At 40.5% G+C, this 13,831-nt stretch overlaps 1 long non-coding RNA gene across 1 annotated transcript in view; it reads left to right on the top strand.

Moving 5' to 3' along the window:
* Positions 1-13,831, top strand: part of LOC114807950 — a 94,408-nt gene that overhangs the window by 59,544 nt on the left and 21,033 nt on the right. The gene's annotated exons all lie outside the window — the stretch shown is intronic.

Genomic DNA, 13,831 nt, shown 5'->3' with positions numbered 1-13,831 from the left:
GATGGTTGATCGAGAACATCAGTCCAGTGAGATGGTCCACAAAAACAAGAAAATTCCCACAGAAGCTTGAAAAGAAGTGCTATTTTGGAAAGGTTGAGGGATATTCTCCAAGTACCTAGCCTGAGGAATGTTTTCATTGAACGTTTGTCAAACGTTTGTCAAAGAGGAGCAGCGTGGCTCAGTGGAAAGAGCCCGGACTTTGGAGTCAGAGGTCATGAATTCGAATCCTGGCTCTGCCACTTGTCAGCTGTGTGACTGTGGGCAAGTCACTTCACTTCTCAGTGCCTCAGTTACCTCATCTGTAAAATGGGGTTTAAGACTGTGAGCCCCTCGTGGGACATCCTGATTCCCCTGTGTCTACCCCAGCGCTTAGAACAGTGCTCGGCACGTAGTAAGCGCTTAACAAATACCAACATTATTATTATTATCATTAAATATTCAAAAAGAAACATCAAATGAAAGGCAGCATGGCCTAATGGATAGAGCACAGGCCAGGGAGTCAGAAGAATCAGGATTCTAATCCTGGCTCTGCCATTTGTCTGCTATGTGACCTTGGGCAAGGCATTTAGGTTCTCTGTGCCTGAGTTGCTTCATCCATAAAATGGGGTTTAAGACTGTAAGCCCCATGTGGGACATGGCCATTGCCTGACACAGAGTTAAAGTGCTTAACAAATCCCATTTTAAAAATTGAGATTTTACCAGTATCCATTCATATAATTCTTTCCTGGCCCTCTGAAATGCTAGAATAATGCAGGTTACCACTTGAAATAAAGTCTTGATGCCATATTATCTGAAATCAGAATTCCAGCAACTCCTCCCCGAGTTACCCGACAGCAGGCAAAGCCCAGGATTCTGTTCCAAGTATGAAGCAGGTCAGTTTAGTTCACGTCCTTTAGTTCATGTCCCTATCAGACCCCTCCAAGGTTGTCTGACAGCAGAAGGCAGCCTGGGTTTGATTAAGAATTTATTTTCATACTCAGTCCCACAGCTGGACTCATAGTCTTACTGCCAGTGACTTGCCACTTAGAGGCCAGAGTGATGTCAGTAGCATCTCTTCCCGCCCACACAGTCTACTGTGTTGGCTGAATGTGCCTATATGTTACATATGCTAGGCCTGACCATGCAAATGAGCCTCTTTTGACATAAAAATGGTCACCTTTGCTTCTGCTTATGTTTAGTATGCATGGTGAAGCCCCCAGTCAATTTCACGTAGATCTCAGGGGGCTTCTAGTCAATTTTCAACTAATTCTAGAAGGTTGCTCTCTGCGATTATCTTGGGAGCAATGATGCAAGGTCAATATTAGCTTTGCACACATTACACTTTGCTACCTATTCCATTTCTCCAAGTTATCTTGAGGAGCTGGTTATATTGGGCACAAAAACTTCCCAAACAGAGGTACTTCAACATTATTAATTAGTTCCCCAACCACCCCCATCACCATATTGATATAAATGTAACATTTGTCATACTGCTTTTAAGGGCATTATATCGGGTTGAGGGACAGACAGACCTTGGTGAGCAGATTATTTTAGGAATGCAAACCACCCAACCAGGGGAACCTTATTCCTCACCTTTATCATGTAGGAGAACTATGTATATCCAAAATGCATGAGGTTTGCCTGAATATGTCAAATTTATTTGGCATCTGGATGTGACATTGGAACATTTCAGATTACTTAAAATTGAGACTTTTGTTATGCCTAGTGCCATCAAATCTGGGCATCCTGTGACCTTGATTTAGTAATTTGGATTAGCAGTTCGGATTCTACAAACGAGGATTTCATAAATGGGGTGGGTCTCTGTAGAGCTCAAATGGAAAACAAAGGGACCCAACATCTTGTAGGAAATGGTGGCAATCCATTCCTTTTGTTAAGAGTTAGTAGTATACTCATGTCATGCCACTATGTTGCTGGAAGTCCAGTATCTTGTTGCCTAGTAACTGTACTCACATGATAATCAGTGTTCCTGAGTACAGACCTAACTATTGTCTGCCTGCAGGGGGCAAAGTGATACCCCTTATAAATGTTCTTGAATGTGTTTGCAAAATCTCTTGGAATGTATGACATGCAACTATATGTGTATACTAGTACAGGAGCAAATACCATTAGAAGAATCCCAGTCCCACTGCAAGCACACATTCAATTCTATGTGGGGAAAAAGTGGGAAAATAATACTATCTTCATTTTTATGAAGCCATGCAGAGGGTCACTGTACTAATAAATGGAATCTGAATTATTCAACAGATTGGATGTCATATGGATTTTTTAAATCGATGCTGATAGGATAGTAGCTGTAGCTGCTTCTATTCCAACAAAACCAATTTAATTGTAAAGGCATAACAGACAGTTACTCCCCTCTTTGTCTTTTTTAATCATTCATCTTTGTTTTGATTGTTGGACTCTAAGTACATTTTCATATATTGCAGCTAACAAGTCGTAAACCATATTAATAATTTATGGGCCTGAAGTGTGTTCGACCTAGGTGAAAACAACTTTCACATAGAATAGAATCACACCAAAGCTGCCTCAAATTTTCTATGCACATTCCTTACCATGATATAGGCTACATTTGTGAATTTTCCAGATTAACAAATGATGCCTGAGACTACTCTTGAGCCTTCTAAGTTAACTAGAAATATTTTCTAAATACCTTTAGCAAATAGATGCTTATTGTCTCCCTCTTTTAATTTCTCCTATCCCCACAGTGAAAGCACCATTAAAAGAAATAAAATTTAGTAGGCAAGTAACATCAGGGAAATCCTTTTTTCAGTGTTTTCTGTCCTATCCTCCCTATGCCAATATAATGTGCTCACTATTTCTCTTTTTACTTCTTTTGGCAATTACCTGTAATAAATTGATATTAGTTAGCAGTAAACATTTCTCACGTAGGTAGTTTCCCCCGTGTACTATTGAGCTATGACAAACTGAAAACAGCATTAGTATTAGTGGAACAACATACTCTGGAGCGATTGAAATGTCAGTTTCTCAGTAGACTTTCAGCTCCTTGGGATAGCTATGATGAGGTTTCTGAAACTCAAAAGAAACACCGCAGTTCAGAACTGCAGAATAATAGATCAAGGTGTCTGAGATGAACTACTCCAGTATTCTGCCTCCATGACATATGGTTAGCTATGTTTTTCTTGAAGATCTCTAAGTATAGAAACAACACAAACTCCCTTGCTGCAGTCTATTATCCAGATTTTGAATATCCAGAGTTTTGTTTTGTTATCCAGAGTTTGAATCAGTCAATCAATCATATTTATTGAGCACTTACTGTGTGCAGAGCACTGTACTAAGCACTATGGAAAGTACAATATAACAGAACTGGTAGACACATTCCTTGCCCACAAAAGGCTTACAGACTAGAGGAGGTGTCAGACTTTAATATAAATAAGTAAAATATGGTTATATACATAAGTGCTTTGGGGCTGAGGGAGAGGTAATAAAGTATGCAAATCCAAGTGCAAGGATGACACAGAAATAAGTGGGAGAAGAAGAAATGAGGGTTTAGTTGGGGATGGTCTCTTGGAAGATATGTGCCTTCAATAAACTTTGAAGGTGGGGAGAGTGATGGTATGTAAGATATGAAGAAGGAGGAGGTTCCAGGCCAGAGGCAGGTTGTGGGCAAGGGGCTGGCAGCGAGGCAGACAAGATCAAGGTACAGTGAGTAGGTTAGTACTAGAGTGAAGTGTGCAGGCTGAGTTGTAGTAGGAAAGCAGTGAGGTAAGTTAGGAGGGGACAAGGTGCTTTAAAGTGCTTTAAAATCTATGATAAGGAGGTTGAGGGACAACCATCCCTCTGGTGATATATCACAGGGATCTTTTGCTTTTTTAATAACAACATTCACTTGCTGGCTGATTTGCTCATTCATTCAGTTTCTGAGCAACTATGAGTCATGGGAGCTTTTCTGCTGTACTTTTCCATAACCAATTTTTCCCATCCTCGATTTGTACCTAAATCCACCACCTTCAACTGTGTTTCACCCCTGTTTGTGTGGGGCATTTCCCTAATTTTATCTAGGTCACTTTGAATTACATTTCTGTACTCCCAAGTGTAACAAATGTAGTGCGATCTACAAGTTCAAAGGGCATGTTTTTGATTCCTTCTTTGTCATCAAGAAAGATGTTGAATGGAGCCTGGACCAGGATCATTCCCTTTGGAAACCATTTCAATACACTTAAGAAATCTCTTTGGATGCAACTCTCTGAGCCAGATATCCACCCACCAGACAGTAGTATGGTCAAGACCATGCTTTTCTTGTTTGTGTGTGAGATTATATGTCATGGAATCAGAGGTCTTACTGCAGTCAAGAGAAATAACAAATAACTTCCATTGCTTCTGTTTTGTCTATGTAGTCTGTCGCTATCAACAAAGTCAATTAAATTGGTCTGGCATCAACTGTTCATCACAAATATTTTGGGTTGCTTTCTTGAATCTGATGTTCTTCAAGGCACTTTTAAATAGATGATGATTTGGTCTAGTATCTCCCCAGGAATCTATGTTGAGCTGATGAGTCTACAATTACAAAGGTAGTTTTGGGGGGTTTTTTTGTTTGTTTTTTACTTATTTTAAAAATGGATGCAATATTTCCCCTTTCTAAACCCTGGGCACTTCTCTATGACTTTTCAGAAATAAAGCATAATGGCTGAGCAACGTTTGCCAATTCCTTAAGGTGCCTCAGGTTGTATGCCATCTGTACTGCTGATTTGTATCCAGTGCTTTGGTAATATTCCTTAATTGCTTTTTCTATTCTATCAAGCCCTGCTCTTGCCATGCAGCATGAAGGCTGAACAGATGCAGCAACTTGAGTTCTCAGCCATCCAGGCCCATGCCACCCAGGGCTTTTGTCAGGGGGTACATTTTTTAAAAAATGGTATTTGTTATGTTCTATGTGCCAGCACTGTAGTGAGCGCTGAGTTAGATACAAGCTAATCAGTTTAGACACAGTCCATGTCCAACATGGGGATCACAGTCTTAATCCCCATTTTACAGATGAGGTAACTGAGGCACAGAGAAATTGAGTGACTTGGCCAAGGTCAGATAAATCTCTGCTGTAAAAGTCCACAGGATTAAAGAAAGGGTTGGTCCCCAGGGGTCCTTATTTGATCATGTTCTACCAGTTGAAAGGATTGCTTGACAGGATGCTCATGGAATGTGTAATCTGATTTGTTCCCACAGACAGGATCTTATTAGTGGATCCATCTGCCAGTCGGCCCTTTGAGACTTCCTCTGATTGGTTCCCTCAGACAGGACCTGCTTGGCGAGGGTGGAAAGAAAATGGCAATAGTTGTGTGTGTGTGTGTGTGTGTGTGTGTGTGTGTGCCTGTCTGTTGAGGTTGTAGCTGCGGACCATAGCAGAAGTCAGTCCCCTGTGGGCTTTACAATTTATATTTGCTGAAGCTTTATTAATATCCACATTAAAAAAAATGAGTGCTGGATTCCTCTAAATTCCTGCTCAGCTCACCCTGACCAAGCTAGCTCTGTAAACCACAGGCCCCTCCCTCCCAAGCTTCCCAACCTCCAAGTGACTTCATAAACCATAAAGCGGGGATGGGGAGAGCGGGACTGGGACCTCAGAGCTGTTTGCGGGGGGAGAAAGCACAATAAAACAGCAGCCAGTGGCTGCTGCTGTGCCTGTAGCTCATGGCTCCTCTCCAGGTGGTGAAAGTGCGTTGTTCTCTACTCTGGGGAGAAAGGGCTGCCTGGCTGGATGAGGTCAGCAAAAATCCAAACCCTACCCACCTCTCCCATCCCCCACAGAGAAACACTTGCCAAACCCAGTCATTAACAGCTTGGAGTAGTACTGATCTGATAAAATAATATGGTATGTAATCAGATTACCTTGGAGGAGGTCATCAAATAACAGGATCATTGTCCATAAAGATGGTATTGCTTCACTGAACCTTATATGCCCTGTTCTGACTAGGCAGGGTGAAGATGGAAGCATCAACAAAGTGAGGCTATTCCTGCCAGGATAGGTAATGAGGAATCTGAAACTCTGCTCCCTCATCTACAGTGCTCTGGTGGTATTATTTTTCTTGATTTCTCTTTTATGTTATTTTTCTGTCTTTCTGTTTAACATTTTGCTCCCCTTCTTTCTACACATTGATTTAATTTGTTCCTAATTCTGCAAAACTGCCTTTCCAGGATTCCTTGGCATATTAGTTTTCTTTTTGTAGGTCTCTCGTCCTTCTGATCTGAGCCTGTTCAAATCCGATCTCCAAAAGTTTCTTTTCTTTAGCTTGCTGATTTTTCCCTTCTTTTAGGAACTGGAAATTGATCATCACCTCCACTACACTTTCCATCTATCTTTAGCTCCCCAACTGATTCTTTCCTATTAGTAGGAATTGGGACTGCTAACACTTCTACTTTCTTCATTGAAGCAACATGGCCTAGCATGACTTTTGGAGTCAGAGGACCTGGTTTCTAATCCCAGCTCTGCCACTTTTCTGCTGTGCAACCTTGGGCAAGTCACATAATGTTTCTGTGTCTTAGTTACCTCATCTTTAAATATGGGAATTAAGACAGTGAGCCTCATGTGGGACATGGACTGTATGCAACCTGATTAGCTTATATCTACCCTAGTGCTTAGTACAGTGTCTGGCACAAATAACATTTAGAAAAAATCAAAAAAGAAGGTTCATTTAGAAGGTGAGTTTTGGGCAAGTGAAGAGTACAATCTGGGAATAACAGGTTAATATAGCCAAGAGAGAGATGTAAATCTAAGAAACCCAAGAGGAGCATCAAAGAGGTTTTAAGAAGAATCTGTTGGTGATAGGAGGTGTTAAGTACTCAGTTATTTGTGGAAAAAGCATTTCAGCAGGCCACGGATCAACAGATAGCCTTTTGAGTTTCTTTGGAAACTATTTCTAATAATAATAATAGTAATTGTGGTATTTGTTGAGCACTTACTATGTGACAGGCACTGTATTAAACACTGGGGTAGGTGCAAGATAATCAGGTCAGACACAGTCCCTGTCCCACATGGGGCTCAGGGAAAACTTCCAATCATTTGCTCTTGCTGTTCTCCTAGCATGGAATGGTTTCCTCCTTCAGATCTACCAGGCTATAGCTCTCCTCATCTTCAAAGTCCTCCTATAATCTCACTTCCTCCAGGAAGTTTTCCCTGATTCATTCACACTACCCCATGTTGTGTCCCTCCAATGGCCTCTTTTAACACTATGTAATGTATTTTACTGCCAGCCTCAGCACTTAGGTACGCATATACATTCAATTACTCATTCCTCTATTTCATCCTATGTGTAAACAATTTTTGTCTGTCTTTATCATCACATTGCAAGCTCCTTGAAGGCAGGAAATGTGTTTCTTCCTTCTGTTGTATTCTCCCAAATGCTTAGTACAATGTTTTACACTCAGTGGATGCTTATTATATACAACCAGTCGATTGACCAAAGTAGATTTTATTCACTTTCTATGGGACTTGTAATAGTCTCCTATCATCATCTCCAATTATTCTTTTCACTTCTACTCTAACTCAGAAACTTTCTACTCTTTGGCCTTCTTTTGTGCCTGATCATTATTGACAGGAACTTGTTGTGTCTGTTAATTCTGTTGTACTCTCCCAAGTGCTTAGTAAATGCTCAATAAGTACCATTGGTTGACTGATTGCCCTCTGATCATCCTCTTTTTTCTGTTTATCTTTCTAAATCCATCTAGCCTAGCATTTTAGGCATAGGTATTGTTCTTCCATGTCCTAATGATTCTAATTACATGACAATCATCATCATGAGTAAAGACCTCCATTTCCTCCTGAACCTTCCATAGTCCTTGGATTTTTATATGCTCTAAGCATTTTCAGCTCTAACTCAAATGATATGTATTTATCATTTATATATAGTCCTGGAGCAGTCTAAAGATCTGAGAAGCAGCATGGACTAGTGTAAAATGCACAGACCTGAGAGTCAGGGGATTTGGGTTATAATTCTGGCTCTGCTACTTGCCCGCTCTGTGACCTTGGGCAAGTCACTTAACTTCTTTTTGCCTGAGTCTCCTCATACGCAAAATGTGGCAGGGATTGTGGCTGATCTGCTTATCTTGTATCTGTCCAGCATTTAGTATCGTGCTTGGCCCATAGTAAGTACTTAGCAAATAGCACAATTATTATCTTGATTAACTTGTCAGGGCAGCAATTACCAGAGAGACCATCTAAGTGCTTGAACCAGAACTTATGTCCTACAGTTCTGACACACCTCTTTGTTTCTGGCTACATGACCTCACAGGCAGACTCCTAGACTTGGCCTACACAGCTCTAGCCTTTTTGCAGCACTAGCCTTTCTTGGACAAAGAAAAAAAGACTGTATTTATTCAATTGAATAACATTTGTTATTTGTTGAGCACCTAGTAAATGCAAAGTACTGACCACATGTCTGTACAACAGAAACAAAATACACGTTCCCTGCCATCAAGGGGTTTGCAATCTAATAGGAAGTCAGACAAATACATACTGTCAAGAAATAATGGAAACAGAAGTACAAGAATATAACACTTCTTTTCAAATCTGCTAATTTACTGGTTTGGCCCTTAATCTGAACAATGTGTAAGATGATTTGTAGAAGAAAAATGTGTTACCAAAGGGAATGCTTCTGTTTCTCTTCATCCAAAAAATAGTTACTGCTGACATATTCTGACAATCCATCAATCATTGGTAATTATAGAGCACTTACTGGGTACAGAGCACTGTACTAAGTGCTTGGGAGAGTACAGTAAAATAGAGTAGGTAGACCTAATCCCAGCCCAGAAGGAGACTAGAAGACGTGTATGTATGATATGTATGTTTTGACATGCAGGTCAACAGAATGGTATTCAGTAAAGCCTGCACCTCTGTGGACTTAAATTCCAAACTTAATCTTTCAGATGGCTGTTCACCCTATGATTTGCTAAGTTTGAGGAAGCATTATCATTTTTCAAGTTTAAAGCAAAATAACTTGGAGGTTACCAGCCACCCAAAATAAGCCTATTAGTGTGTGTTTTGACTAAATTATTTTACTTCACTATTTCTACTTCTTCAGATTCTGGTTTTGAAATAGGGGCTTTTTTGTGGGTTTTTTTGGGGTGGTTTTGCTTTTTATGGTATTTTTTAAGCTTTTACTATGTGCCAGGAACTGTACTAAGCTCTGGGGTAGATACAAGGTTGGCAGGTTGGACACAGTCCCTGTCCTGCATGGGACTCACAGTCTTAATCCTCATTTTACAGATGAAGTAATTGAAGTACTGATAAATTAAGTGACTGCCCAAGGTCACACAGCAGACAAGTGGCAGAGTTGGGATTAGAACCCAGATCCTCTGACTCCCAGGCCCATGCTCTATCCACTAGGCCAAGCTGCTGGAATAGTCAATTTGAGCCTATAAATAGGTGTGAGGGATGAAAACACTTGTTCTGTAGGCTTTCATGCATAGAAAGGTCATATAACATTCTATGATGAATATTTTTAGGAGCTATCTCAAATTCTAATATAGTATAATGCTTTATACACCGGCATTAGGTGAGCCAACTCAGCATCTGTCCCTACTATTTAATGTCATTCCACTGCCTATTCTTAGTAGGTTGACATCCCGCAAACTGCTGTACCAGACTATAGAGTTCTCAAACCCACCATATTTTCTATGTCTTGAGTTGCAGATGAAAAAAAGATTAAAAGGACACTTTTATATGAAAGGGAAGTGGTAAGTATTTTCTTTTACTTTTACTTTTAATCATGCCCACAAGCTAATCTTAGCAACTGAGGTGGTTTTAGTTGTATATGAAGGAGGCTTTTTTTTATTTTCTAAGCTAGCTTGTGGGAAGGCAAAACAAATGAAAATTGCCAGTTTCTAATACTACTGCTGCTTTCCACATGGCATTGCTTTTTAGCCACAAGGTAGGATTTTCTGGCCAAGTAAGGTAAAAAAAAAAATCTATGAAGAAAATTAGACATTTGCTTTTTAATGAACTGTGGGTTTTTTAGGAAGGAAATGTCTTTATAAAAGCTAAGTTAAAGCATGAAAATTGAGTATGATGAAATTTCCAAGAAATGTTCATTTGAAAGATACTTATACATATCAAGCATCTAAATGAATGAAATGTACCACCATAGGTAGTTTGTACACCCTTGACATTCATGTCTCTTTAAGGCTGCCCTTAAGTAAGAATCTAATGGCATTTCTTATAAAAACAGCTGAAACTATGAGAATGCTGTTTGTTTCCCACACCTGGAATAGATATGATTTTTTTCTCCCCTTGGTCTGCCTAAAAGAGTAAAATTGCAAAATGCATTTCTATTAGCTTTGATACCTTGCAGGGAACACAAGAATGTTCTCCATGAAGTCTGACTTGATTGATCCTGATTTTTGATACAGGTGCTTGCCTATTAAACTACCGCAACACTAAAAAACCAAGTGCTCATTGGTGACTACAGAATATTACTTTATTTTACATGGCAATTTTCCCATCTTATGTCTACATGAGAGTAGTTTTATTGTTTCTGTTGGATGAATCAGAGCCCTTTTAATAAGACATGAAAAAGAAATGTTACGATGAATATTGCAGAAAACTTAGTGCCTGCCTTTGAACATTTTGATGGTAGCCCTGGATCATTTTGGTAATATTTCAAGAGAGTCATACTTCTGGGTAATACACAGAGAAATGGATTTACCAAGTTACCCCTGAATTTTAGGGGAAAATGAAGGCCATCTAAAGAAGCAATCTTTTGCATCATATGCATATAAAGATTATCCCATACTCAATGGCTGCATTTGTCATGCAGAGTGTTAGGCACAGTTTTCTTTTTTTTTGTCCTTTGTACCTTGATCTTTGTGAAGACTCTATTCTAAAACAGTTAACCCATGTCTGATGTCTCCATGACAAATTGACCTGTTGCACTGTATGCTCTCCTAACTGTCCACTGCTATGCCACACCATTTGAGCTTTTGCTTCTTGGTGTCTTTATTATTATCATTATTATTATTATATTTGTTAAGCACTTACTATGTGTTTAGGACTGTTCTAAGCACTGAGGTAGATACAGATTAATCAGATTGGACACAGAACCCATGAGACATCACATGTGGCTCATAGTTTAAGTAGGAGGCACAAGAGATATTTAATCCCCATTTCATAGTGGAGAAACCTGAGGCCCAGAGAAGTTAAATGACTTGTCCTAGGTCACACAACTAGCAGTTGGAGGAGCCTGTATTAGAACCCAGGTCCTCTGACTCCTAGGCTTGTGCTCCTTCCACTAGGTCATGCTAGTTGACCACTAGGTCAATCAGTTGTTGTCCATTTTCCTCACATGTCTTGACCAGAGAAAGTGTAATGGGAGGAGAATTGCTTTGATGCTGGTGATCTAACTGGGTTACAGGGCTTCATTAATCAGTAGTATATTTTGTATGCCGTCTTTGTGCAGAGCTCTGTTCTAAGCATTTGGGAGAGAATAATAGAGGGAAAAGACATGATCTCTATCCTCAAGGAACTGGCAAGCTAATAATAGGGACAGGCATAAAATAATTTAGCAATAAGAGAACAAGAATGAAAAGATGGATAGGTGAATAAACAGGTCCTAAAATAGTGGGGAATGTAAAATGAGATATACAAAAGCACTACACAGATTGTGAGGGCATAAATGCTGAGGTAGTAGTTGGAAAAAAATGACCTGAGTGGGAAGAAAATTTAAGTGGAAAAGACCTCCTGGAGGAGGTAAGATTTCAGAGGGTTTTGAAGATGGAGAGATCTGAGGTCTGGTGGATTTGAAGCAGGAGGGAGTTTCAGGCAAGAGAAAGGGCATGAGAAAGGTGTAGAAAACAAGAGAGTCAAGAATAAGACACAGTGAGAAAGTTAGTGTGGGAGAAGTTAGTTGTGTGAGCTGGGACATAGTGGGAGAAAAGAGTTGAGATAAGAGAGTGAAAGAGAATTAATGTGGAGCCTTAAAGTTCATGGTCAGGAGATTCTCCTTGATATAAAGAGGAATGGACAACCATTAGGTTTTTTTGAGAAGTGGAGAGACATGAGCAGAGTGGAGGATTAGAAAAAACTGATCCAAACAGCAGAAGGTTAGGATATAGACCACTAAATTTGGGAAGGGAAACACTGCTGCTGATCTTAGAGGTTGTGGTCTCATTGGAATGAAGGGGGAGGAAAATTGGAAAGGTGAGGCTGTGGCCACTGGGGACCAGTGTGGCTCAGGGGAAAGAGCACGGGCTTGGGAGTCAGAGGTCACGGGTTCGAATCCCGGCTCTGCCACTTGTCAGCTGTGTGACTATGGGCAAGTCACTTGACTTCTCTGTGCCTCAGTTACCTCATCTGTAAAATGGGGATTAAGACTGTGAGCCTCACGTAGGACAACCTGATTACCCTATATCTGCCCCAGCGCTTAGAACAGTGCTCTGCACATAGTAGGCGCTTAACAAATACCAACATTATTATTATTATTACCAAAGACTGGGGACTAGGGATGGGGATGGGGTGGTGAAAGTCCCTCACTGGTCCAGCTCCATTCCCCTGCTTCCCTGCACTGCACTGACTGCCCAGGAATGCCTGTTCTGGGACTTTTTCTTATTCCAGGGCTGAAATCTGGTTGGATCTGGTTTACCTTCAGCACTAATTGCCCTGCAACTTTGTTTGAATCCTGGTTCTGTGTTGAAAACACACCTTCAAACCTCCCAAAGCTGGCCTTTTCAAATCAATTTTCCATCTCCTTGTCTGTCCTCGCCCCATCGGACAGTGTTACCCAGGTAATATGTCCTGCTTTCAAGACATCTCTACTTGGATGTCCTCCTGTCACCTCAAACTTAATATGCTAAAACTGTACTTATCTTCCCACCTAAACCCTGTCCTTCCTCTCACTTTCCCATCACTGTTTACAGCACCACCATCCTTCCTGTCTTACTATCTGTAACCTTCACATTATCCTTGACTCCTCTATCCTTCCACCCACATATTCAAGCCATCACTAAATCCTGTCAGCTCTACCTTCACATCATCACCAAAATTTGTCCCTTCCTCTCCATCCAACCTGCTACCACTTTAATACAAGCACTTATCCTATACTGCCTTGATTATTGTATCAGCCTCCTTGCTGACCTCCCTGCCATCTGTCTCTCCCAAATCCAGTCCATACTTCATTCTGTTGCCCCAATCATTTTCCTTCAAAACATTCATACCAGGTTTCCCTAGTCCTCAAGAAACTCCAGTGGTTGCCCATCCATCTCCACATCAAACAAAAACTCCTAACCTTTGGTTTTAAAGCACTTAATCACCTTGGCCCCTCCTACCTCACCTTGCTACTCTCCTACTACAACCCGGCCCACACGCTTCATTCCTCTAATACTAACCTTCTCACTGTACCTCACTCTCCTCTATCTCATTGCCAACCTCTAGCCCACATCCTACCTCTGGCCTGGAATGCCCTCCCTCCTCATATCAGACAGATAATTGCTCTCCCCAACTTCAAAACGTTATTGAAGGCACATCTCCTCCAAGAAACCTTCCCTGACTAAGCCTTCCTATCTTTTTCTCCCACTCCCTCTACACCACTTGTACTTGCTCCTTTATTCATCCTCCCTCCCATCTGCACAGTACATATGTATATATGTGTGTATATATCTATAAAAATTTTATTTATTTATGTATTTATTTATTTATATTAATGTCTGTCTCTCCCTCTAGACTGTGAGCTCATTGTGGGTAGGAATGTGTCTGTTGTTAAACTGTACTCTCCGAAGCACTTAGTACATTGCTTTGCACACAGTATGCACTCAATAAGTACAATTGAATGAATGAATTAATTAATTGAATGAGTAACAGAATTGTTCCACTATTTGTATGTGATTTTTGCCT

The sequence above is a fragment of the Ornithorhynchus anatinus genome, chromosome X5, assembly GCF_004115215.2.
Source record: "Ornithorhynchus anatinus isolate Pmale09 chromosome X5, mOrnAna1.pri.v4, whole genome shotgun sequence".
NCBI classification, from domain to species: Eukaryota; Metazoa; Chordata; class Mammalia; order Monotremata; family Ornithorhynchidae; genus Ornithorhynchus; species Ornithorhynchus anatinus.
Note: the sequence above shows the minus strand (reverse complement) of the source record. Positions and strands in the feature narration are given on the sequence as shown.